The 25,770-nt window shown below is 39.4% G+C and overlaps 1 long non-coding RNA gene across 1 annotated transcript in view; it reads left to right on the top strand.

Moving 5' to 3' along the window:
- The window catches only part of LOC135465597 (uncharacterized), a 26,207-nt gene extending 437 nt beyond the window's left edge, over positions 1-25,770 (top strand). Inside the window, exons 2-4 of the long non-coding RNA XR_010444046.1 lie at positions 18,134-18,220; positions 19,716-19,850; positions 25,738-25,770. This is a non-coding gene — a long non-coding RNA (uncharacterized LOC135465597). The remainder of the gene's footprint in view (positions 1-18,133; positions 18,221-19,715; positions 19,851-25,737) is intronic.

Here is a 25,770-nt window from a genome sequence, read left to right as displayed (position 1 = left end):
ATAACATTTTCCTCACCATCGTAATAAACACAAAATAAGCAATTTAACAGATGGAGAGAATAAATGAAAAAGATATATTAGCATGGCAGCATTTCAGTTTTAGCGTGACGATATAAAATACCGGATTTTCGCTTCAGATTAGAATAGAATTCATCTGACCTTATAATCAGTCAATGTTGTCATATCGACATATCGACAAGACTGGGGCCCGCTGCTTCAATATCTGCCCCACCGGCCCGGATAGCACAGTTGGTAGAGCGTCCGCTTCGGGACCGGTAGATCCAGGATCAATCCTTGATCGAGTCACACCTAAGACTTTAAAGAGGAAGTTGTAACTTCCTCGCTTGGCGTTCAGCATGAAGGGGATAGTGCAACGACTGGTTGACCCGTATCAGTATAATGGCTCGGGCGGGGCGACTTACTTGCCTTCGGTAAGTCGTCTCAGTGATGCAGCACTAAATAAAAGAGCGGTGGAAATCCGTCCTGCAACAAGGAGGCACATAACACGTACATGCACCCTAATGATTCCTTCGTCGTCATATGACTGAAAAATTGTTGAGTACGACGTTAAACCCCAAGCACTCACTCAATATCTGCCCATGCCTAGCCACCTTACGGCTATTTGCCTGCTTCGCTGTCTGGCTACATTCACCTCATTGCTATCTCCCTGCCTCGGTGTCTCGCTACATATACCTCATTGCGATTTCGCTGTCTCGCTATCTCCCTCTCTCGCTACACGTACGTCACTGCTATCTCCCTGTCCTGCTGCCTTGCTACATGTACCTCACTGTTGTTTCCCTCTCTCGCTACATGTACGTCACTGCTATCTCCCTGTCTCGCTGTCTCGCTGTCTCGTTATTAAATCTCACCTCTAAACTTTTCTTGTTTTTCACGACGATGGGTTTTCCTGATGTTTTTCTTCCAATATAAATGTTCTAAAAGGCACATAGCAAAGCATATGGTTTCACAAAGTTTGATGAAAAGCAGATTTGTTACAGAAAAATGGCGGTCTAAATCTGCAAATTGATACTGTGGGATTTTTCTGTAGTAAATTATGTGTATTAGTTTTTTATTCGCCAAAATACAGCGATTTATTCATTTATTTATTTATTTACTTGGAGTTTTGTGCTATACTAAAGAATGCAGTATAAATTAGACATAATCTTTCGTTATTTTATTATGAACACCACAGAACTGAAATCTGCATACAGGTCTTTCTTCATGAGGCGGTGAAAATTTATAAATGTGTTTATTCCACTTAATTGATGTTTTAAGCCTTGCCTAAGAATGTATCATAAATGAGACACAGTTTTTTTTATGAATTAGATAAAAAGAGATGTAATATGCCGACTCACTGGTAAACTGGCAGACAAAAGGCAGCTTTTGTCGGCACACATACTGATAGCGTATCCAAGTGTCTACTGATCCACAGATCGCTATACACATCTCCTCTGTCCCAATCAGTCCATGGAAATCAGGGTGAATTTTATCTACAACAAGGCAAAAAGAATGTTTACGCTTAAAACGCTTAAACGGGACCTAACAAAATAACATTGGGAGAAAAATTCTTCTGCTGAAGTCGTCATGAACATGTATCAAATAAAAGTGGTGTTGATATTTGGGACAGTCTCTTGGTGATCTTTACATAATGTTTTAAGTGACGATGTGATATAAATTGATGTGAATTTAAATCTGTTACTGATATTCAAACACATGCGTTAAATTTGAATAATGAAAATATGATGAACATGTTAAAATAGTATAAAAATTCGGATGTGGCACCAAACTGAACACAAATAAATTAGATTGATTAGACTTCCATGTACCAGATGGTAGTCTCAAATACCCACCAAATAAAAAAAGTAATATTCTTTTCTAGAAAAATATGATGGAAATCATTTTTTGAATGATTTTTCCCACTCTTTGCCCTGAAGTTTGTGATCATCACATGTCCCAAGTGCCAGTGCTTACATATCACAGAGTCCGTACTTATATTTTATTCGAGTGGTTCTATAGAACGAGCATACAAGTTCTCGGAGATGTAGACACGATCAACACATACACATGAAGTTTGATTTTGAACGACCTAATGTATGCATATCCGTGGGGATTCTGGAGGAAAGAGAGATATTTACATACGCTGGTAGTTCATAGACAATGGGCCAGTACTTGCATGACCCAGATGATTCTACTGCACGGCTGAATAATTACAGTTGCAGAGAACCGCCATAACTGGTTCTAACGATTTACGCGGTTCTGAAGTCGCGATCTCATAGAGCGGTTCAACATTAAACTGTTTCCCCAATTCTGATGTTGTTACACATTGCAACACACACGGGCACTTGGAAACAGGGATCAGATTATCAACGTGAGTGCATGTTTAGAAAGTTGCCATTAATTGTTGTATATATCGTGGCCCATTACGGTGGCTTATTAGAGCCATCGAATTTCATATGAATTTTTTGGGCAGTTTTCTACATACACTTGCTATAAAGCCGGATTATCAAGCTGTTTATCAGCAAAGTTAGTTGATCGGCTTACACAGAAAATCCCTTGTTAGCGAAGAAAATTATTTCTGTGTCAACCGATCAACTAACTTTACTGATTAACATCTAGATAAACTACCTAGCTAGCTAGCATATATAGAAAACTGCGAAAATATCCCAATGTTAAATGTTAGCCCATGTTAAATTTCACTGGTTAACCCTACAGGGGTCGCCTTACCACGGAAGGCGGTTCTCCTCGATTACTTCTGAACTCGAAAACCCCATGGCACAGGGCTCAGTTGTACAAAAGAGAATAAGCCCGGTATTGACTTTATTCCGTGCTCAAGCCTTGTACATTTTAGTGTCAACATTTAACCCTGGTTTAACTTGTAAACCACTTTTGAACAACCGGGCACAAATCCTTACATGTTTGAGCGGGTTAAGTAGCCCAATACTTACCATCTTCATAGACTTCAGTATGCATCCAGTAACACGACGTATTATTTAGGCCTATACTGATCGACACCTGGCCTGCGTTTAGATGAGGTATAAAGGCTAAAGTAAACACAGAAGCTTCACGGTAATAGCAGTAATCAATGGCTTCCTGGAACGTCACAGGACGAGAATGAAGCTGATAACACAGTCCTTGGAAATATGTGGCCTCTGGTGGGCAGGCAAAGTAGTAACGAGCTGTAAAACAAAGGAATAATAGTAGTGACTAATAGGATGATTGACTGATAAACCGCTTGACTGAGCGGTGCCAAAACTTGTTATCATTGTAGAGGTTGGTATTACTCACAAGTCGGGCTATATCATGATATCAACATCTCATACTGCCAGGAAACACAATACCAGTGCGTACAGAGCATAAAATGGTACAAGAGTGATACTGTTATATTGATGGCGGGGGTGTATCTGGCCGATGGAAACATCGTCAGTTAGTTGACTTCTAGAGGATGCATTTGGCAAGATTTATTTATTTATTTATTTGTTGTTTTACGCCATACTTTACTTTTATTTCACTTATATGACGGCGGCCAGCAATATGGTGGGAGGAAACTGGATAGAGTCCGGAAGGAACCCATGCTCATCCGCAGGAAAGCACTAACCTGATAAAACCCAATGGAAGGTACTATCCTGATTATATCCAACAATACAAATATACATTACCATGTTAATATCAAGGGTAAAGGTAATATGATAGTTACATGCAACCTTATATGGTGAAAACATCCACATATACGTGCGACGTTATATGATGATAATTTACATAGTTAAAGACGATGGGAACACGACGGTAATGTTCGCAATTGTAGGCCGTGGGATACAATGATAACCCTTGGCAATAGGGTAGCCGCTCATTCACGTACTCACCAGAGCAAACAATGCCGGAACAGGTCGCCAGAAATATCATCAAGTAATGGTAAGTGTCAAGTATCATCATGGTAATTGAACAAGGCCAAACTTCATATGGTGTAATACCCCTGTTGAATAAAATATCACATGGTCATTTCAATATCAAAATTAAATTGAGAGCATTTGACCTTATGGTATATCATAATATCTTCAGCACACCACTTGATTTGATGAATCAAATTCTTAATGAAATATCACAGGTTTCAGGTGAAGTTAACTGAATTGACAGTCCAACAGCTAGACCCACGTAACTTCAATAATTCTCCCATCACCAGTATAACAGGCCCCATCCCTAAAACTACCTAATATAGGCCCCATCCCTAAAACTACCTAATATAGGCCCATCCCTAAATCTACCTAATATAAGCCCCATCCCTAAAACTACCTAATATAGTCCCCATCCCTAAACCTACCTAAGTTCATTCCGTTCATTCATGCGTCAGACTCCAACCCTTAACCAACCGAACTTCCAAAACAATTCGACAATAACACCCTAAATGTATGTAGCACAGCAAAACCAACTTAATCTCACGACTCCTTCTAAATCTATCTAGCTTCCATGATCATTCCAACAGCAATATAACGTCAGAACCTGTATAACCCCATTTAGCTTCCATAATCATTCCAACACAACATATCCTCAGGCCCTTTCCTAAACCCACCTAACTTCTATAACCATTCCAACACAACATATTCTCAGACCCCACCCTAAACCCACCTAACTTCCATAATTATTCCAACACAACATATCCTCGAGCCGCACCCTGAAACCACCTAACGTCCATAATCATTTCCAATTTTCAGGCCTGGTCCTAAACCCAACTAACTTCCATAATCATTCCAACACAACATATCCTCAGGGCCCGTCCTAAACCGCCTTACTTCCATAATCATTCCAACACAACATATCTTCAGGCCCGGTCCCAAACCCACCCAACTTCCATAATCACTCCAACACAACATATCCTCAGGCCCGGTCCCAAACCCACCCAACTTCCATAATCATTTCAGCACAACATATCCTCAGGCCCCACTCTAAAACCACCCAACGTCCATAATCATTGCAATACAACATATCCTCATGATCCGTCCCAAACTCATCTAACTTTCATAACCATTCCAACACAAAATATCCTGAGGCCCCATCTTAAACCCACCTTACTTCCATAATCATTCCAGCACAACATATCCTCAAGCCGCACCCCAAAAACCATCTAACTTCCATAACCATTTCAACACAACATATCCTGAGGCCCCATCCTAAACCCACCCAACTTCCATAATCATTCCAGCACAACGTATCCTCAAGGCGCACCCTAAAACCACCTAACTTCCAGAATCATTCAAACGTCAACATATCCTCAGGCCACGCCCTAAACCCACCTAACTTTCATAACCATTCCAAAATCACCATATCCTCAGGCCCCAATCTAAAACCACCTAACTTCCACATTTATTCCAACATCAACATATCCTTAGGCCCGTCCTAAACCCACCTAACTTCCATAATCATTCCAACATCAACATATCCTCAGGCCCGGTCCCATACCCACATAACATTCATAACCATTCCAACACAACATGTCCTCAGCCCCACCTTAAATCCACCTAACTTCCATAACCATTCCAACATCAACATATCCTCAGGCCCACCGTAAACCCACCTAACTTCCATAACCCTTTGAACACAACATATCCTAAGGCCGCACCCTGAACCCACCTAACTTCCATAATCACCCAAACCAAAAACGCCTACAAACCCATTTAACTTATGTAACCATTCCAACTTCTAATAACCTCACACACCATCCTTGAAACCACCTAACCTTCATAATCATTCCAACACCAACATAACCCCAAACGCCCATAAACCCATCTAACTTATGTAGCCATTCCAACACCTAATAACTTCAGACACCATCCCTAAACCCACCTAACTTCACCATAACCTTAGACCCCACCTCTAAACGCACCAAACCAACATAACTTCAGACACCATCCCAAAACTCACCTAAATTCACCATAACCTTAGACCCCACGTCTAAACGCACCAAACCAACATAACTTCAGACCCCATCCCAAAACTCACCTAAATTCAGCATAACCTTAGACCCCACGTCTAAATGCACCAAACCAACATAACTTCAGACCCCATCCCTAAACTCACCTAACTTCACCATAACCTTAGACCCCACGTCTAAACGCACCAAACCAACATAACTTCAGACCCCATCCCTAAACTCACCTAACTTCACCATAACCTTAGACCCCACGTCTAAACGCACCAAACCAACATAACTTCAGACCCCATCCCTAAACTCACCTAACTTCACCATAACCTTAGACCCCACGTCTAAACGCACCAAACCAACATAACTTCAGACACCATCCCTAAACTCACCTAAATTCAGCATAACCTTAGACCCCACCTCTAAATGCACCAAACCAACATAACTTCAGACCCCATCCCTAAACTCACCTAAATCCAGCATAACCTTAGACCCCACCTCTAAACGCACCAAACCAGCATAACTTCAGACACCATCCCAAAACTCACCTAAATTCAGCATAACCTTAGATCCCACCTCTAAATGCACCAAACCAACATAACTTCAGACCCCATCCCTAAACTCACCTAAATTCAGCATGATCTTAGACCCCACGTCTAAACGCACCAAACCAACATAACTTCAGACCCCATCCCTAAACTCACCTAAATTCAGCATAACCTTAGACCCCACGTCTAAACGCACCAAACCAACATAACTTCAGACACCATCCCTAAACTCACCTAACTTCACCATAACCTTAGACCCCACGTCTAAACGCACCAAACCAACATAACTTCAGACCCCATCCCTAAACTCACCTAACTTCACCATAACCTTAGACCCCACGTCTAAACGCACCAAACCAACATAACTTCAGACACCATCCCTAAACTCACCTAACTTCACCATAACCTTAGACCCCACGTCTAAACGCACCAAACCAACATAACTTCAGACCCCATCCCTAAACTCACCTAAATTCAGCATGATCTTAGACCCCACCTCTAAACGCACCAAACCAACATAACTTCAGACCCCATCCCTAAACTCACCTAACTTCACCATAACCTTAGACCCCACCTCTAAACGCACCAAACCAACATAACTTCAGACCCCGTCCCTAAACTCACCTAAATTCAGCATAACCTTAGACCCCACCTCTAAATGCACCAAACCAACATAACTTCAGACCCCATCCCTAAACTCACCTAAATCCAGCATAACCTTAGACCCCACCTCTAAACGCACCAAACCAACATAACTTCAGACACCATCCCAAAACTCACCTAAATTCAGCATAACCTTAGACCCCACCTCTAAATGCACCAAACCAACATAACTTCAGACCCCATCCCTAAACTCACCTAAATTCAGCATGATCTTAGACCACACCCTTAATCCCATCTAACTTGAACAAAACCTCTGACCCCACTGCGAAGAACACCTAACTTCCGTAACTATTCACCCACCAAAAATAATCTGACCCCACCGTTAAACCAGCTTACATGCAGTTGGAAACCCCGCCTCAACTTAATCATCATTTCCAACCCGATACACACCTCAGTTTTACCCAAACGCCCATCGAGAGTTATCCCATCCCAGACAAAACTACAGCAAGCAAGCTACATACCTCTCAAACATATGAACAGATGAGTCCAAGCTAGTCAGAAGTCTGTAAAGTTACATACGCGACGCCTGACGGCCATAAGCCCAGGATCGTATTACAAGGCCATTTCCAGTCAAAGCTCTGGTGCTTGGCCAACAACCAGCTTCCATAATTCATGACATTTTCAACTCTCTATTGATTGACCTACAGCTGTGTTAATACCTAAAACCTTCAAGTTTTTTGTGTTTTTTCTCTTCGCTGTGAGTTCGTGCCATATGTATGAAAATTCGTGATAGAAAACATGGCTGACGAAATTGAAGTCAGTGGTTGTTTACCCTCTAGATCTTACAACATATAGAATATAAAAGACAGTGCGCAAAGTCAAACTAGAGAAACGACGACGGTGCGGTAGTTGGCGAATGGTTGCACGTAATCAGCGAAATCCGAACCCGTTGGAATTTACATTCTAACTGTAAATGGATATAGATCGTTTAGCCGCTTACAGACATCATGACTTTCACCTAACTGTAGTCGAACAACGTTGTAATGATAACCGTTTTAATCGTTAATGCTTTACATTTATCTCTATGTATTATTTAGTTTGCCATACTTATTAGTATACCTTGTGCTAATTGTTACTGCAATATGTATCTAGAAGGCCTTTGGAAAGAACAATTTGTTTGCAAAGTGATCAAACATCTTTCGTAAAACAAATGCCAGGGCACTGGTTACACCTGTTAGATGACAACGTCAACCTCATGCCAAGGCATTGGTTACACCTCTTAGATGACAACGTCAACCTCATGCCAAGGCATTGGTTACACCTCTTAGATGACAACGTCAACCTCATGCCAGCGAAGCCAGTGCAGCATTCTACATAAGTTTTGCCACTGTGGGCAGGTTGAAATTGAACCAAAATCACTATTTAACTATTTATTAGTATTACAAATTTATTACCATGTTAATAATATAGACATCAGACATTGGCGAAGTTGATATGTCCCGAAAGGTTACAATTTGGGTTATACTGGAAAAATAAAGAAGATCGGATTTGACTGGCGCTTATTCCCATGCTTTTGTGGTATAACTTCATTAAAGGAGAGGAAAACATAAAAATGATGCCAAAATCAGATGAAAGAGAGTCAGAACTTATTTGCTAATATGATCCTTGATATTTTTTGGATTTTTTTCAAGACAAAAGGGTATTTGAAAATTTAAATAAGGATGTGATGCTTGTCTAATGAATTAATTTGAAAGGAAATTTTTTGTTTATATCGAAACATATGCTAAATTTACCTAAATTATGATAATATTTATGAACATGATCCAGATTGAGGTTTAATACATTTGTTAGCTGAAAAGAACAAATTCTAGTGCAAAAATATTTATTAAAACTGTGTCACATCCTCATTTATGACATTATTAAAGAAAGACTATAAATACCAAAAAGTAGTCCCAAATACCCACCATATAAAAATTACTTTCAAGTGTCTTTATCTCCTTATGGAAAAATCGGAAAAAAATATTGAAGACCACATTTAGGAATAACTTTTCGCACTCTTTCATCTGAACTTCATGTCGTTTTTTTGTTGTCTCCACCTTCAACGAATGAATCCCGCGGTTACCTTAATCCGTCAGGCGTATAATTAAAATGAGATATTAAATGAGATTCTTAATTGCAAGAAAACCTTGTGCAAATTGTCTACCTGATTCATCCAGAAACAAACAAATAAAAAAAAACAGTTGTGAACTTGGCTCTAAAACTGTAAAAATACTGTCCCAGTGGTAATTTTGATAGACTCAAGCCCGATCATCCTTTGAAGGACATGTGAGATAACTCTGTAGTGTAAATGTCAACAGTAACCTCCCTGTCAGTCCATTCAGCTGACTGGCGAACCAGATGTCTAAGAGCGGATCACTGCACACTTATATGGTTCGAACTGTACTAAATGTAAATTCTTACCGCATCTTAGCAGGATCTGCGGAGCGAAATCTGCATACAATGGTAGTCTCCAATACTATCCAAAACGAAGCTATATGACAATATGGCGGGTTTCAGTAGAAGAGCGGTACCACGCGTGGAGCAGAAATATTAGCAACTGGGGCAAACGAAGGTTGTGCGAAACATAGCTTTATTAAAAACAGGCGTTTTTATTGAACGGTACGCCCTTTATTTAATTACTGCACACCCAAGGGAATGCATTGTCGAGTTTCGAAAAAAGTGCGCATGCAACAGTTAGTGACGTGCGGCAAATATGAATTATTTTCCACGAGCGCTGAGCTCGTCCCAACTGCCTCCGCCTTCACTCTGAAATTCCATGGTGACTGATGGCGATGTGGTGTACCGTTTCTATCTTACGGCTCAGGGACTTATCTTGTCTCTTTGAGTAATTCTAGACTAGTGACGTCTAATAAATTGCAACTTAAATTGCAGTCCTGGTATCTGTACATTGTTTAATCTGAATGTATACTAAATGTCATGACAACACACCATCTCGAGTAATTCTAGACCAGTGACTTCTAATGAAGTGCAACTAACATCAATGGAATTTTTGTTTTAAATCATTCTGCTTAAGCCATGGTGCTGGGGGGGGGGGGGGGGGTGTAATTTGCTACTGTTTAAGCATCTACGTGAATAGTTCGAACAAATCCCTAACTGAGTTACATTGACTAGAGGCCGGATTTCACCGGTTGTTCGTGTGACCATTTGCCAACTATCACAATGCCCTCGTTTTACTTTCTGTGCTCTAAATCTTTTGTTATTTCCTTCTAAAGTACACACCTCTATTGATATCCGCACCATAAATTTTGGCGGCCTCATTTCTTAGCAGCCAATCGACCATAGTTTGGGCGTTCAACATATCCGATGCGTAAAGTCGTTTTGGTCTGAAGTGATTTATAACCATAAATCAGCATTAATACGGAATTCTCTCATTTTGCAGTGGAATACGCAATAGTAGAGAAACCGGGAACACCCTCGCCTCATTCGTACCCTACAGTTCACTTCAGTCTACAGCAAATTGACAAAACGGTGATTGCGTGACATCACAGGGAAAATATGTGCGTTCTCGAAGTATAAAAATAACCTTCGCTTGATTGCTTGATATAATCACGACGCTTTCGATTTTCTAAAATGCCAATCGCTCCATTGCTTCGCTGATGAACTAATCCGCCCCTATTTATCGATTACTTCCCTTTGCTCACAGGGCATGGGGTGGTCATGCAGATGGACACGCCCTCGTTTCCAGCCAGTTAACGACATCACAACTCGAACTTTCTGCACTTGCTCATCCATGTGCCATCCAGAAAGCGATAGCATAGAAGGCGACCGTCAGGACATCGCGGGTTTATACAGCCCGGTCAAACCAGGAAGCAGCCAGACAAAGACAATCGGCCCTTGCTCACGTCGGCACTGGACAGAAATACCAACATAGACCTGTTTGGGTAAGTATTTGTTTCCGTGATACAAATACAAATGCTCTCATGTTCTCATGTGTTGTGGATATGCCTCGTGTATAAAACGTAGTTCTCTTGTCTGCTATATAAATCAGCTCTACGAAGAATAGGATGTATAATATAAATCGGGTGTCCATAATCCAGGATGTATAATATAAATCTGGTGTCCATAGCCCAGGATGTATAATGTAAATCTGGTGTACATAGTCCAGGATGTATAATATAAATCTGGTGTCCATAGTCCAGGATGTATAATATAAATCTGGTGTCCATAGTCCAGGGTGTATAATATAAATCTGGTGTCCATAGTCCAGGATGTATAATATAAATCTGGTGTCCATAGTCCAGGATGTATAATGTAAATCTGGTGTACATAGTCCAGGGTGTATAATATAAATCTGGTGTCCATAGTCCAGGATGTATAATATAAATCTGGTGTCCATAGTCCAGGATGTATAATATAAATCGAGTGTACATAGTCCAGGATATATAATATAAATCAGGTGTACATAGTCCAGGGTGTATAATATAAATCTGGTGTACATAGTCCAGGATTTGGTATCATATTAACCATTTCGACATGATACACTGTGTACAACAGATCAGCTGCTCCGTCGATTCAGTGATATACATTAGGATATCAAAACAACTACCGACATCGTATATGTGCAAAAATTTCTTGAGTACACAGCGTTAAGCAGCATTCAAAGAAAAAGATTTTCGTGATCGATAAACTGACGAGTAAGGTAATGTCATAGTTTGGTGAAAGTTAATCTGAGAATTGTGCATGACATTACGGCACATAATTAGGCTCAGTCAAACTGATTTACCAAAACGGCACAACAATATATGTATTCTGACAGTACAGTATAGTTGAGTGTATGGGGGAAACAAGCAGCCGCGCTTTGGAGAGGTTGTCTATCAATCGCTGTCGAAAAGGAGGTCTTTGTTCAGACCCAGAAAGGCATAGAGAACTATAGCGAATCCCCCGCCTATGTTACTATCGTCACAGCCTTGTTGACAACAAGCGGTGGACGGCTTTCAATATATTTGCGCCACAAATTGGACAGTTCTTTGGTATCTGTCAAATGCCAGTGGTTTACTGCTCCTGTTAAACCGACGGCCGTCGTTCGTATATCTGAAATGAATTAACGGAATTCCGTGCCAAACATCAAACCACGAATCAATCCACCAGCAACTTTGATAAATACCTAGGGGAAATCACCAGCTTTATTTATTATTTAAGTATTATTTCCTGCACATTACTTCGGCAAATGGTGATTTCGTTTGTTTTGAAAATAGGCCTTGCGTATCTCGACTTGGAACGCCCATTCACATTTACTAGTGGTTTACAAAACGTCTGACTTGACGCTTATATTCTCTTGAGTTAGAACTTCTATAGGTAATAAGCAGAATACGAATTGTTATTCTTACTGTAACCCATTGACTCGAGTTCGAATCCAGTTTCGTTGTTCCGGTGTCGGCTTTAAGTCAACATGCACGCTTGAAGAGTTTTTAAGGTCACATTGTAAGTAATTTAACATATATCGTCGTATAACGATTGTTTTTTACATAGATGTGACCTGCTTTCGTATAATAAAGCCGTGGTCAGATTTATATCCTACACTGTAGATAACTCGTGATTGTAAACAAGTGGTACAAATAACTGTCTACCCACTAGCTATAAAGGATTAGTAAAACTGTAGGTTTCAAAGTGTTGATCATTTCATTTAGATCACAGTACAGCGTTGTCTGGTATTAAACTGCCCGGGCATCACACAGAATCCGGCTCTGAAATGAGGCTCAGACTGCATATTTGTGGGAGAGGTGTTAGCCAAACCGTCTAGATCAGTTCGGATCTGTTCAGATGCGAGACTGGCGGGCGATTAGAGGCCTGACTTTGAGGCCACTTACAACCCTGTGGGTTATCAGTCAATTTTCAGCACTGGAATTTATATATTCAAGTTTAATTTCAAATAACAGTATTATTTTATATGGTAAAGATGGTCGCGCTAGTCAATAACAGTGACGTAACAATTCCATGTCCAAGGCCTGGATTGAAATCATGCCTCGTGTGTCCTGATGCACTTTTATTGTACGAGTTCGGCTGTACTCTACGGATAGATTTATTACTGTCCAGAATACGAGAGGAGATGACCATGTGATTTCCCGCATGTCTACTATAGTCCAGTCTTTAATACCGGCAAAAAGACAATTTGTGCTGAATGTCACTCTTATGAAATGATAAATTACCTGGTTTGTTTTCTTAAATAATAGTCCTACTCGCCGACCTAGCACCAGGTTATTGTTTTTAATAACCCGATGCTTGCGAACTTGTTGATACAAGGTCACGTTGAGTCGCTCGGAAGTGATGTCTGAACAGTTCAATTAACTTCCGGACACTGCCAGATCCTTTTATTAACACGCGAAACATCAAACAGGGCAGGGAAAAGCCATTTACGGAAGCTGTTTTCATAGTACACTGTGGTTGTTATTTTATTGATTATTTGCGTCATAAGAACATGTATTTTTCGCTGTACAGCATGATGTACGTAGGTGTATGAGGACAAACAGCCAGGTATCTGGATATATCAAAGTGTTGTGCTCACTACAGCCTTTCGGGCCGTGGTCAAACAGGTCACTGAATTCCACGTCTTGTTAGTTCGCTTTTGTCTCCAGAAAGTGTTAATTTTAACAGAAATCTTGTTATCCACTAAGTGATGCTAGAATGCATTTTCTTATACTATAATATAATACTCTGTCATATTCAACAGAATTTTCTGCGAGTTTAATACAATCTTTGTGGTAAATTAATATAATATGTAACAAAATAATCTGCTGCAATGACAGTACAATCTGCTACAGTAACAGAATATATTCTGCATTTTATTAACTGGTACCGTTACGTCCTTAAGCTTTCCGCACATTTGCGCCTGTAAATTGAAATTATTACATTAATACATAATTAACGAACAAACAGATTTAGTTTATCCAGAAAAAAGTAGGTATGTATATTATGGTTGGTTTCTTTTGACTTTCGCCTATATTATAGTTGGTTTCTTTCGCCTATATTCAACTGTTAAACATACAGTCTTCACTATTATTTATTTATTTATTTATTTGATAGGTGTTTTACGCCGTACTCAAGAATATTTCATTTATACGACGCCGGCCAGCATTATGGTAGGGGGAAACCGGGCAGAGCCCGGGGGAAACCCACGATCATCCGCAGGTTGCTGAAAGACCCTTCCACGTATGGCCGGAGAGGAAGCCAGCATGAGCTGGACGAACTCACAGCGACCGCACTAGTGGGAGCCTCTTGGGTCATTACGCTGCGCTCGCGCGCTGACCTTATTCACTCTTAAAATTGCCTTTTGTTTGTGACACGTAACTCCGCAAGCTCTACAAATTGGCATGTTGGACTTCCATATTATTGAAAGGAAAATGCAGCTATAGTACTATTTTTCTAATTCATAATGTTTGTTTCTGAATAATTATGATGGCACCCGACGCAATGAGTTTTCCAGACCAATTCTATGGAGTTTGGCATTATGAATCAGAAAAATGTACTTAAACTGCATTTTTCTTGCAATAACATCAACGTGCAGAGCCTATCGTTTTACTTGTCACCAAGTAAATACAATTTTGGTAGCGGGTATCGGGGTGGCAGGAGGGCTTCGTGCCAAGGGTGGTTAGCGTGCGAGCAGGGCGCAATGACCTAAGGGCCTCTCATCAATGTGGTCGTTGTGAGTTTAAGTGCAGCTCATGCTGGCCTCCTCTACGTCGGGATATCTGCCAGCAACCTGCATATGGTCGTGGGTTTCCATGGGACTTAGCCCGGTGTTCTTTCACCGTAATGCTGACCTCCGCCGTATAAGTGAAATATTCTTGAGTGCGACGTAAAACACCAATCAAATAATAAGTAGTGAGTACGAGTGAATTTACATAGCCGAATATAGGCGACAAGTTAAAAGACTTGTTTGGAATTGTTGTGCTATATGAATAGTTATACTTCCGTTGCGCTTGCTGGCATTTGTCATGCGGTCGACATATCCTTTTTTCAAGGATTTTGATAGTTCAATGAAAAATCAGGAAACCTATTGCGAATCCGCTCTGTTAGACTTGTTATCATCTAGTTTTAACTCCATCTGTTCACGATCGACTGGGGGCGTTGAATATACCAGTGTAACTAGGAAATATAATTTTGTGGAAACGTTTTGCTCTAAGGTATTCAACGTTCGGCTTAACGTAGAACGGAACTAGAAAATGTAGTACGTCACCCGATGTTATATGACCTACCCCTTCAGCACATACGTATATCTGTGCAATCTAAACCATCAATTAGTAAATGAATAGTGCAATCAATTATCCAACTTTGTGTTTAATGGTTAACTCCTTCTTTAATATAAGCTGAACAGCCAATCAAGCAAATCTAAGGGTCTACTTACCAAAATGTTTACCAATTCATTTACCAGTCAATGAAAGCAAATAACCAGTCAATTTATACTGGCCAAGAAAGCAAATAACCAGTCAATTTATACTGGGCAAGAAAGCAAATAACCAGTCAAGTTATACCAGCCAATAAAACCAAATAACCAGTTGACCAAATAAACAGTCGAATGACTAGACTACCATAACGAGCAGTCCACAAAATAATCTGTCAATTTACTAGCTGATTAACTGGCCATTCATAATCATTAACCAACCCGTCTAATAGGCCGACCGAAAAGGCTGCCTCTTCGTCGCATTGATGAGACAAACTTATCGGCCAAAGGTAAACAATGAAATACATTACCGTCAGTCTTTAGCCTTCTATGGGTACAGTTTTAACAGGTCATTTACTACAGCTGAGTTACTGTACAAGGGGACAGCAAAGCAAAGTGAGTAAAATTATTTTAAAAACTCGATGTTTTAAATAAGCCTTTAACCCAACAGAAACACGTCGCAAAAGGTGACGTCGAGTTTCTGGCCTCGAGGTCACGAAGCGATTTTAGACTAGTCAAATTTTTAATGATTCAATTTGGCACATTCCTTTCCGTTATTTTTGCTGAAATTTGTTGTACAATCACTTACCTAGAATATACGTTGCAATTTTTTGACTTGTTACATCTGTTACGACCCAAACTGTCTGTATTATAAAGAGATGGCTTGTTCGAAATACACGACAGTTTAGCCGTACAAAAAAGTAACCAAAACCAGCAGATTTTATTTTTCAACAATTTATTAGGTTTAACAAGAACAGATAACAAGACTTATACAAATACTAAAGTACTTACATGTACAACGGTGTCAAGTCCAAACGGACGCATATATTCCACAATGCTTAAAAATGCACAGAAGCAATATTTACAAGAGGGAAAATCCACAGTATAACTAAGTGTATGACGGAATATACACAAAATTCCACAGACAGGGTCCGTGTACTAATAAGCACTGTGTACACAAGAGCACAAATTAAATATACAAGTTCAAACTGAAACAAGTGCTCGGTGGAGGTAGGATATAACAAAGCCAGAGGCTATAAAGACACCAAAATTCAGCACAAAAGGCCCACTAAAGTAACACACAGCGAAAGCATCCAAAACTCTCAATAATTCTCCTTTCTCCTTCTTTGACCTGCTTTCGTAGGTCTTATATAGACTGGTGGAGTTTTCTAGAATAAGAAAATTCTTGAACACTTGTTGTAAACAAACAGGCCCGAACTGAGCGTATTCTGGAACATTCTAAGGCAGAGGCAGACAGCAGGCCCTGAACTCAGCATATGTAAACAGTGGCAAGCTAAATTTAGAAGCTGACGGCAGTTGTCCACATAACACATCAGAAATAAAAATGGTATAATGATCTGAAATTTGGACTTAAGTTTAAGATCGCTTCTTGATCCCGGGGCCAGGTCCGTCGAATTTGTTGGGTAGATACAAGTGCTTTTAGCCTACGATCAGTGCAGGAGTTTGGAGCTAGAATTCTTTTATCGCTAAAGATAAAAAAATCCTACTGTATCATGTAACCTGTGACAATGTTAAGTAACTATTTACGTTAACATTTACTATAACAAGAGCGTATGAAAAAGTTTCGCAAGAAGTAATTTATAAAGATGAAGAGGAGCTGAACATTTGTCAAATCGATAAGTTCCTAAAAGAAAGACCTGTGTCATTTTTTCCTCTGAAACACAATGAGGCAGGTAAGAGGTAAATCAGTGTCAACAAAGCTTATCTAACACTTTTCAAAGTCACATGTTACAGTTGGGCGGTTTTCACCTTTAACTACGAAAGAGTTCGAACTCGAAACGCACATATTGCCAATTTATCATGAGGTATTTCTGTTATCAGGCGAATGACCCTGGCTTTGGCCTATCTCAAACACTCTGGGTTTCACTCATCCCTAAACCAGACTGTCGTCGACTGGCATAAATGAAAACTTACTGAGAACGGCGTTAAACATAAATCAATCAAATAAATAAAGGCAGCGATGACACTCATGCAGTTTCGATGAATCATGCTTACAGTGAGCAGGTTTTAAAATACATGTACCTTCCTTCAATGTATTGAATTAAGTCACGTTGATTCGATCTGGTTTAATGTCTAGTTTGGCCTTTACAAGGAACTAGATGAGACTAAGCTTAAACAGGGGGTTCCAGTGAATGCATAGGCCTACTGCTTGATACTTACTCCACAAATATACAATGAAATGGGGAAAAAGTGAAATCATTCCACATAGAAAAACAATTTCAAACTGTTTGTTTTAGAGGTAAAGCACGGTTATTCGGAGAATTATCTTCAATTTATTTAATTATTTGATTGTTGTTTTACGCCGTACTCCAGAATATTTCACTTGTGCGACGCCGGCCAGCATTATGGTGGGAGGAGATTATCTCCAAAGTCAACTCTTGTAATGTTAGATAGAGAATACGAATTAAAGGGTATTTTCAGGAACGCCATGTACGCAGAAGACTGTCTCTGTTCTGATAGTTTCTTGGAACAATCCGTGGACATTGGACATCGTGCGTGTCTTGTCAAGAGCCGCAGATCACGTCGGTTCGCAAACGTATGATCTGATGCCCACAAGAACACGCCGTGAATTAATAATGAAATACCCACAGCTCATCTGTTATCAAATTTCAGAGTTTTTGAGAGAGAATGGTTCATTGGAAGGAAGTGGGTTGTATTCTGCTGGTTGGAATACTAGGGATCTCCTTAGCTGATGACCAGGTAAGTTTATATGATTATCTGATTGAATATCCAATGGTAGATTCTCCAGGCAAGTTTCAACATTTCGACGTGGTCCTGGGTATCTTTGGCTTGAATTTGGGGGGGGGGAGGGGGATGAATAGTGACACCAAATCTGCTTATCTTTCCTAAGGTCTCATTGTGCATTGCTACCATATACTCCGTAAACGTCTAACTGGCCTGGACATTTTATACTTGTCCACTTACGTGTCCATTTACGATCGTCATGGGGGGATATTTATTTATTGACTGATTGGAAACCCACGACCATCTGCCAACGTACTGCCAGAAAGGAAGTCAGCGTGACTTAGGCGCATACATTTTTACCATAAAATATACCCCAATCAAATGTATTGTACTTTTTCAGCCAATAGCAGGTTCCCAAAACACTTACAGAATTCCAAAGTTCCAGTTTTAAGTGATTTCGTTCCTGAAAATCAGGAATCCTGGCACGACTAATGAACTGCCTTGCCCTATTCATTTGAACCTACTGCATCATGTCATTCGAACACTTGCAGTCACCGCATGCATTGGACAGACAAAATGGCAGTTGTACATTACGACCTTGATCTATCAGGAGTCCTCGTTTCCGGAATCATTTTCCCCATCATAAATTCAGGTAAAATCTTACTTTGCTGAGCAAATGTTTGAATCTGTCATACCCGATGCTTGCTTTGCAGAGACACCTTGAACAAAAGATAAAGAGGACATGATAACGTATAATAATTTACAATTTTTATAAATACTGATTTATTCATTTGATTAATACCGTCCACAAGAATATTTCACTTATACGCCAACAGTCAAGATTATAGATAGAGGAAACCATTCACCAGCAGCGCGTGAGAAACCTTCTGTCTACAAGGTTAAAAAAAAATGGTCGAACCGGCGAGAGAGAGATTTGAACCTGCGGACCACTTGAAAATCTGCTGCGGCAAGGCCAACGTGACACACAAATAGCAGCCTTGACAAATATAATTGGTCAAACCATGAACTCTCCAGACGAATCCGGATTCCTACATACATACACAAACCTCACCAGCGCGATTTACTAAGTGAAAAATTCGGGAAGATGGCCTGAGAATTCATTAATTCATTAATTAAAATTTTTCATTCGTCTGTCGTTATAAAATGATGAATTACATTTGGGTCTGTATTTTGTTCAAGTACGGTTTATATATAGCTTGACAAACTTCCAAAAATATGTATATGTGTATGTGTAAAAAAAATGTATGTGTACATGCACAGATTCTTATACATTAAAACTCCTCTCAATTCACTAGTAAAGTTTCATTTCCAGTGCTTGTCTTTAAACGGCACTGTCATAATGTTAGAATGTTATAACGAGGCAATGTTTACGATAAAAACATAGATTTATAAAAGCTCATTAAAGAGAATCTATTCTGTGATGTAATTGTTAAATGCATATATGAACAGTCAAAGTAAAGATGACTTTTTGCCGACTTCCGTTGTGTAGTTTACGTGCTGTATGAAGGGCATCAAAGTCGTACGAGGAGAGGCATTATGCCCCGCCCCATGTTGTCCAGGTTACAGAGAACATCTGGCCACGCCTCCTTTTCTAGGAGAGGTCGTGTATTGTAAGAAAAAACAGGTAACTGTTTTATTTTAAAAATGTGTACAAATGGCGGCACAGTGCTATCACAGATCTCGTGGTAAATACATCAATGATTTTAAAATTTTATTGAGAGAAAATAATGATTTTAACTGCATCTTGCAATAATTCGGATCTATGCACTATATTCTTTAGACAAGTATCAGGAATTCGAAATGTAGATGGAAGTTAAATGGAATTTCATGTTGAACACATGGTATTGAAAACAAATGAAGATTGATTTCATATTGGTTACCACGGGACCTGAGCAAAGTGTGCGCATGCTCATATTATAATCTCAAAATGTGCCTTCATGTGCCATGCTAATATATAGTTAATAGATTATGTGTGAGGCATCCAGTCAAACTGATAAATCTACATCTCCCCCCCCACACCACTATGGCAGCGTTTGAACTGACTTATACTGTCGAAATTCTATATCGTTGGAAGCTTAATGTAAAAATGCAAAAGCTTAACAAAAGAAAAAATCAGAGTCAGATGCTACTTTTTGGATATAGCCAAATATTGAAAGAAAAGGTGATTCAGATTTGCAATTTGACTGGATTTTTACAACGCATGCGCACATAAGTCAGCTGTTGTTGCCATTTGTGTTACCACTTTTAACTCTCACTTATTCTCACCTTTTTTGTTCCTTGCCAGTTTTTGTGTTGTATGAAAGGCTGGAAAAGAGTTCGCGACATCATGTTGTGTCCTGCACCCTGTTGTCCAGGTTATGTAGAGAAGGTAGCTTTCCCTCCCAATCTACAGCCTATTGTTTATTGCATCAAGGTACAAAGTACTTCACATTATCAGTGTTATTTATGTTTGTGTACTACCCTGTCTTAGAATGTAATCGTTTGATGGTGTTCATTTCCGTGAAAAAGATACTAAAGTGTCTCGTACCATAGCATTTAATACTCGTATGGCGGTACGTCATTTGAGTCTCATTCACCTTCAAGCACTGCAGTCTTCTTGTGGAGGCTCTTATATTTCCTTCATTCTGTAAATATTTTTCTTTGTGTATCAACGCACAGCGAGATAATATGTCACTGACATCCCAGTCTCTGGTCGAGTACTTCCGCAATTGTCAGATTTTTAAACATACATTCTAACTATACTGTGTTGTGACTAACGAAGAAAATTTTGTAAAATACGTTCAATCCTGCGTTGTCAGGAAGGCACAGTCGACTTACTAAGCACACTAGCTGTTTCATTAGTTACATAACGAAGGCACATGATGTCGAGACCTCACAACTATACGCCCTTTAGGTAACATCATCCAGCAAATGTTTGTTCTGTTTTGCGTTACCCCACTTCTAGTGGATACTCCTTTTATAGTTTGAACGCATTTCGAAAACCACAGCAACAACACGGACACGATATCAATGAATTTTATCTCCACTTGCACATCTTGCAACCAGACGTTTTCTTGGGTTCCACTGTAAACAATATCACCTGAAGAAGCTAATCATAATCCATCAATTCCATCATTATTTTGATTTTTGGCCTCTTTACCTTTTCAAGTAGTCATATTTCTTGTGTAATAATCTTGAAAATATTTCCCTGAAATCCGTGTTTTTAGCCGATTAACTAAATTTAACAACTACAGCTTGTTTCCAGGCTGCATTTTTGGTACATCTCTTCGGATTTTGGTATACATTAAAGCTATGTCACTGCTGTCTTGGAAACACCATTGCCGGAAAAGTCAAGCTAACAGATACAGTCAAAAGAATCCGTTTCGTCTTGTTTATACCTCATCTCAAAATTTGTCTTACTGTGTCAGTATTTGATGATTGGGCATATGATTACTGTATAGCCCTAAACAACTGATGTCAATATATGGCCCGGAATAACATTTGAAAGCATGATTGTGGATACCGCCTTAGGGAATTACTTGATTCATAGATGTATAGATCCCCTGCATCGTTCAATCTAAACAAACACCCCCACCTCCCGAAGGCGAGAGTCGTAATTAAAGCCTAACATATATCACTTCTAGACATGACAAATATTAATACCTCTTTCCTTAGTCCAACGAGTGCTCGGAGGTAAAACGAGGTAGAGTTTCCTCAATATACCAAAGAGCGATATTAAATTTCCTGGTAGAATTGCTTCGAAACTGGAGGTACAATCAAGTGATATCTGTCCCACGCTTTCTTCTGGCAATTGGACACGTGTGCGACATAATGTACTGCTATGACAGTCATCATAGAATCTTCCAATTTTTATATACATAGCTATTATTAAATTTAATACTTGTTCAGTAAAGTAAAGTGATGACCCGTGTCATACACATGTGTCGCTCTGTGGAATCCTACCCATTAATTAAGATTTGTACAACAGCCTTCGAAGAAAGTTTGTAGAGAAACTATTTCTTTTGTACTTATTCTTTCATGTCCACTCCACGTTATTTTGTCATAGATACTACGAATTAACCTTTTGTTAATGTTTCTCGATAAAAACGAAACAAAGAACTCCTCAATAAAGTGTAGAGTTTTCCCAGGATAAAGAAATATCGACGCCGATTCGACTAATACTTTTTAAGGTTCTACATTTCTCACAAGCAACATGCTTGTTTTCTTGACAAAATGTACTCACAGCCTATAATACTTAATAGTTGCGCGCTAGACAAGGTGCGAGCTATTTGTCGAAGTTCGATAAAAACACTGAAGAAATCTGTAAAAACACTTTGGGACGCGGTCTTTTGGGACGCAGAGAGAATCAGTGACGTCACGGCAATATTTTGGCCTGAAATAGTTCGTTTCAAGGTCCATTTGTTGAATGCATTCATTGCTCTAAATGAAGATGCATTTTGAATGATGAAATATAGCAATTAATCTGTTGTCAAGTGGCAAAAAAGCTGAAGTGACATCACTGGCTCTAGTATGGTCAGAAAAGGCCATAGCACAATTCAAAGTTTTAAATGCATTTTACTAGGGGGAAAAATATTCTAAAAAAAATAAATCAAACTATTTTCCCGGACAATATTTAATGGTCTTTTATCTGATAGGTATCTCATGTTTTGCCTTTTAATTTCAAATGGCGTGTAATGTCCTTATGCAACTGAGTTCATAAACCAGCACAGTTCATATAGCATACAAGAAAGAAATGTACGAGTGCGGTAGCCATTATTAACATTAGTATAATTATTATTATTGCCCGTATTATGAAAGTTACTCGCGCAATGTTGAGCACGGCATTAAGGAAATATAATCGGTCAAGAGGGACACTGTATCGTTTCCCCTTTCTACCTGCTTTTATTAATTCGCATGTCATATGATATATGATCCGTTTTAACCCTTGATTTAAGCTTTGGTCTTTTTTAAATCAACAAATGATTTTTAACTACATTTATGTTGCATGTTGTATGTTGTATATTACGCCAATGTATACGGCTAGCTGTTTCCTGTGTGCGAACGTTGTCTGTCTTTCGTGTCAGTTCCAAGCCATGTACATATATAGCTCACAGTTTGCATTTGTCTTAACTAAGATTACATGTGTCCCATTCCACGCCTTCAAGATGTGTTAGTGTCGCAGCGTTTTGTATTGAATATCTGTGTCACATACCAATAGCGGCAGATGTATTTGTACCACAGCGTTTGTATTTGTCTCAGTTGTACTTAGATTTGTTTTGATTGGCGAGTTTTGTGCCACATAATATACCATTTAGATATTGTTTGCGGATTTATTTGTCTTAAGTGATGTCATATGTGTCAAATACCATGTTTCCATGAAGTACCTGTACTTTGTAGCCTTTGGTTTTGTCTTAATTGAAGACTTAATGTTCCAAATTCCAGGATTTACAGATATATCTGTTGTCCGAGTGATGCAAGAAAGTATTCTGATATTATAGCACAATATTATGTCAACTTCAGTATATTATTCCGTTAGTCTAATAGAATCGTTAGGTTCAATCAATAGGATATATGTGACTTATTCAATCTGCTGCAATAACAGAATACATTCTGCTTGTGTTATGTGAAATAGTTTCTTTTCTCGCAAGCAAACATTAAGCAAATGTTAATCGTCACCTTTTTTTTTGCACAACAAATTTAGATTTTCTAATACACGCATATAGAAAAGTAAACTTTATCTCGCATTAACTCTTTGAAAGATCTAATCCTTATTTAACGAAGTTTTCTCAACCAGTCAAACTGTCAGTCACCCATATTGAGCAGATATTGGGTAGCGCTATATCTGTGACAAAATACGGTTACATAGACATCTAACCGATCCATGTGGATATCGTATTTCTAATTAATTAAGTGATCAATGAAGCGACAATACGGCCCTGGGATATTTGACCGTTCCCACATTGTTGCAGGAATTTGCTTCGGATAATCTGTTCATTGCATTACAAATTTCCTTACGGTGTAGCCCAGATGCATATTGAACATTATAGCGAATAACTTGAATTATACATGCAATTCATACCCACACGCACAACGGTACGTGTTAGTGGAGATGCAGTGCTCAAATTTTATCTTCACAGCTTGTCACGAACCTGAGGAAGGTGGCTGGTTTGCTCCGGCACTTTGGTTTCCTCCACACATGCACAAAACCCTGATGGCCGTCATATGTAAGCGAATCAATAAAGTCACGTCAGTCTGCCCTGTATAAAGCGCCAACATTGCCATTATCATTTTTTTCCTTCACCATCTTTTCCTGGGCCAGACACCTGATTGTGACTGTGTAACTAATGACAGCATACACTTAGCAGTTTGATGGTCAAAACCAATAGTCACAGGTGGGGTGCAATCACATTTTAGATTTACATGTATCTCCAGTCTCATACAAGGCAATTGCCAGCGGTTCTGGATGCGATTATGAGGGCTTTATAAGAAGTTAGCCTATTTATGGCTGTCTTCACCATGCACATCTCCGAATAATTTCCAGAATATCGAACAATGAATTGCATAATCAGCTGCTACCCGTGATCATCAGAAAACATGTACAATGACTCAAAATCAACTGCAAGGCTTTCAAAGTTCGCATAATTTGTTGTCAAAGGTCTTAATGTCCTCCTGTTGTATAGGATTGTGGAAGTTTTTTTGTGAAAATAAATCATTAAGTGTTTTTAATATAAATCTTTATAATTGCAATGTAACGTTGTACGGAAATGTGTATCGCTTATCTGCCCTTGTTTTTCGAACGTCGTGGTGCGCGTCATTGTTGTTTTGCAAAATGTAGCTTTTTTTACGTCATTAACGGCTAGGAGACCATATTAGGGAAAGGGTGTAACTTACGTCATTAACGGCCAGAAGACCCTATTAGGGAAAGGGTGTAACTTACGTCAAGCATTACAGCCATGACGACACACAGGCCCATTGTAGATATATATCGCCATTTTAGGTACGCTTGACGTAACGTTTACGGCACTTTGTAAATGAACTAGGGCTACCGGTACTTTGACACGATGACGTTCCAAAATCCAACCAGAACATACCATGACGTTTTGAGCAAATTATGTACCGCCCAGGTTTGTGCGGTTTATTTCTGGCCAGTCGTACGTTACAAATCGGATCCAGGAATACAAAATGGCAGAGCAGTGTAACAAAATCGTCATTTCGTTACACTGACAATTTTTAATTTAAAAAAAAAACCTTTGCACTTCATCTTAAAGTATGTATCCAAGGCGCAACCGCACTAGGTCACAACTGAACATTCATCTAGCATCCAGGTGTTAACCTCACCTGCCTTTTATTCGTCTCCATTTTGTTAGAAGTAATTATCTTGTTGATCTTCTGTGTTAAGTACTACACAAGTCGAACCATATACCGGCACATTCATGATTTTGTAACAACACCACGCTGTTCTGTTATCTTGTGATATAAATGTGTGATAGTGTGACAGAAGTTCACAGAAACTTTCGTTCTACCTTTTGCAGGAAAATCCCATTGAGCCCCCACTTATCGTGTAC

The sequence above is a fragment of the Liolophura sinensis genome, chromosome 5 (genome assembly GCF_032854445.1).
Source record: "Liolophura sinensis isolate JHLJ2023 chromosome 5, CUHK_Ljap_v2, whole genome shotgun sequence".
Lineage (NCBI taxonomy): Eukaryota > Metazoa > Mollusca > Polyplacophora > Chitonida > Chitonidae > Liolophura > Liolophura sinensis.
Note: the sequence above shows the minus strand (reverse complement) of the source record. Positions and strands in the feature narration are given on the sequence as shown.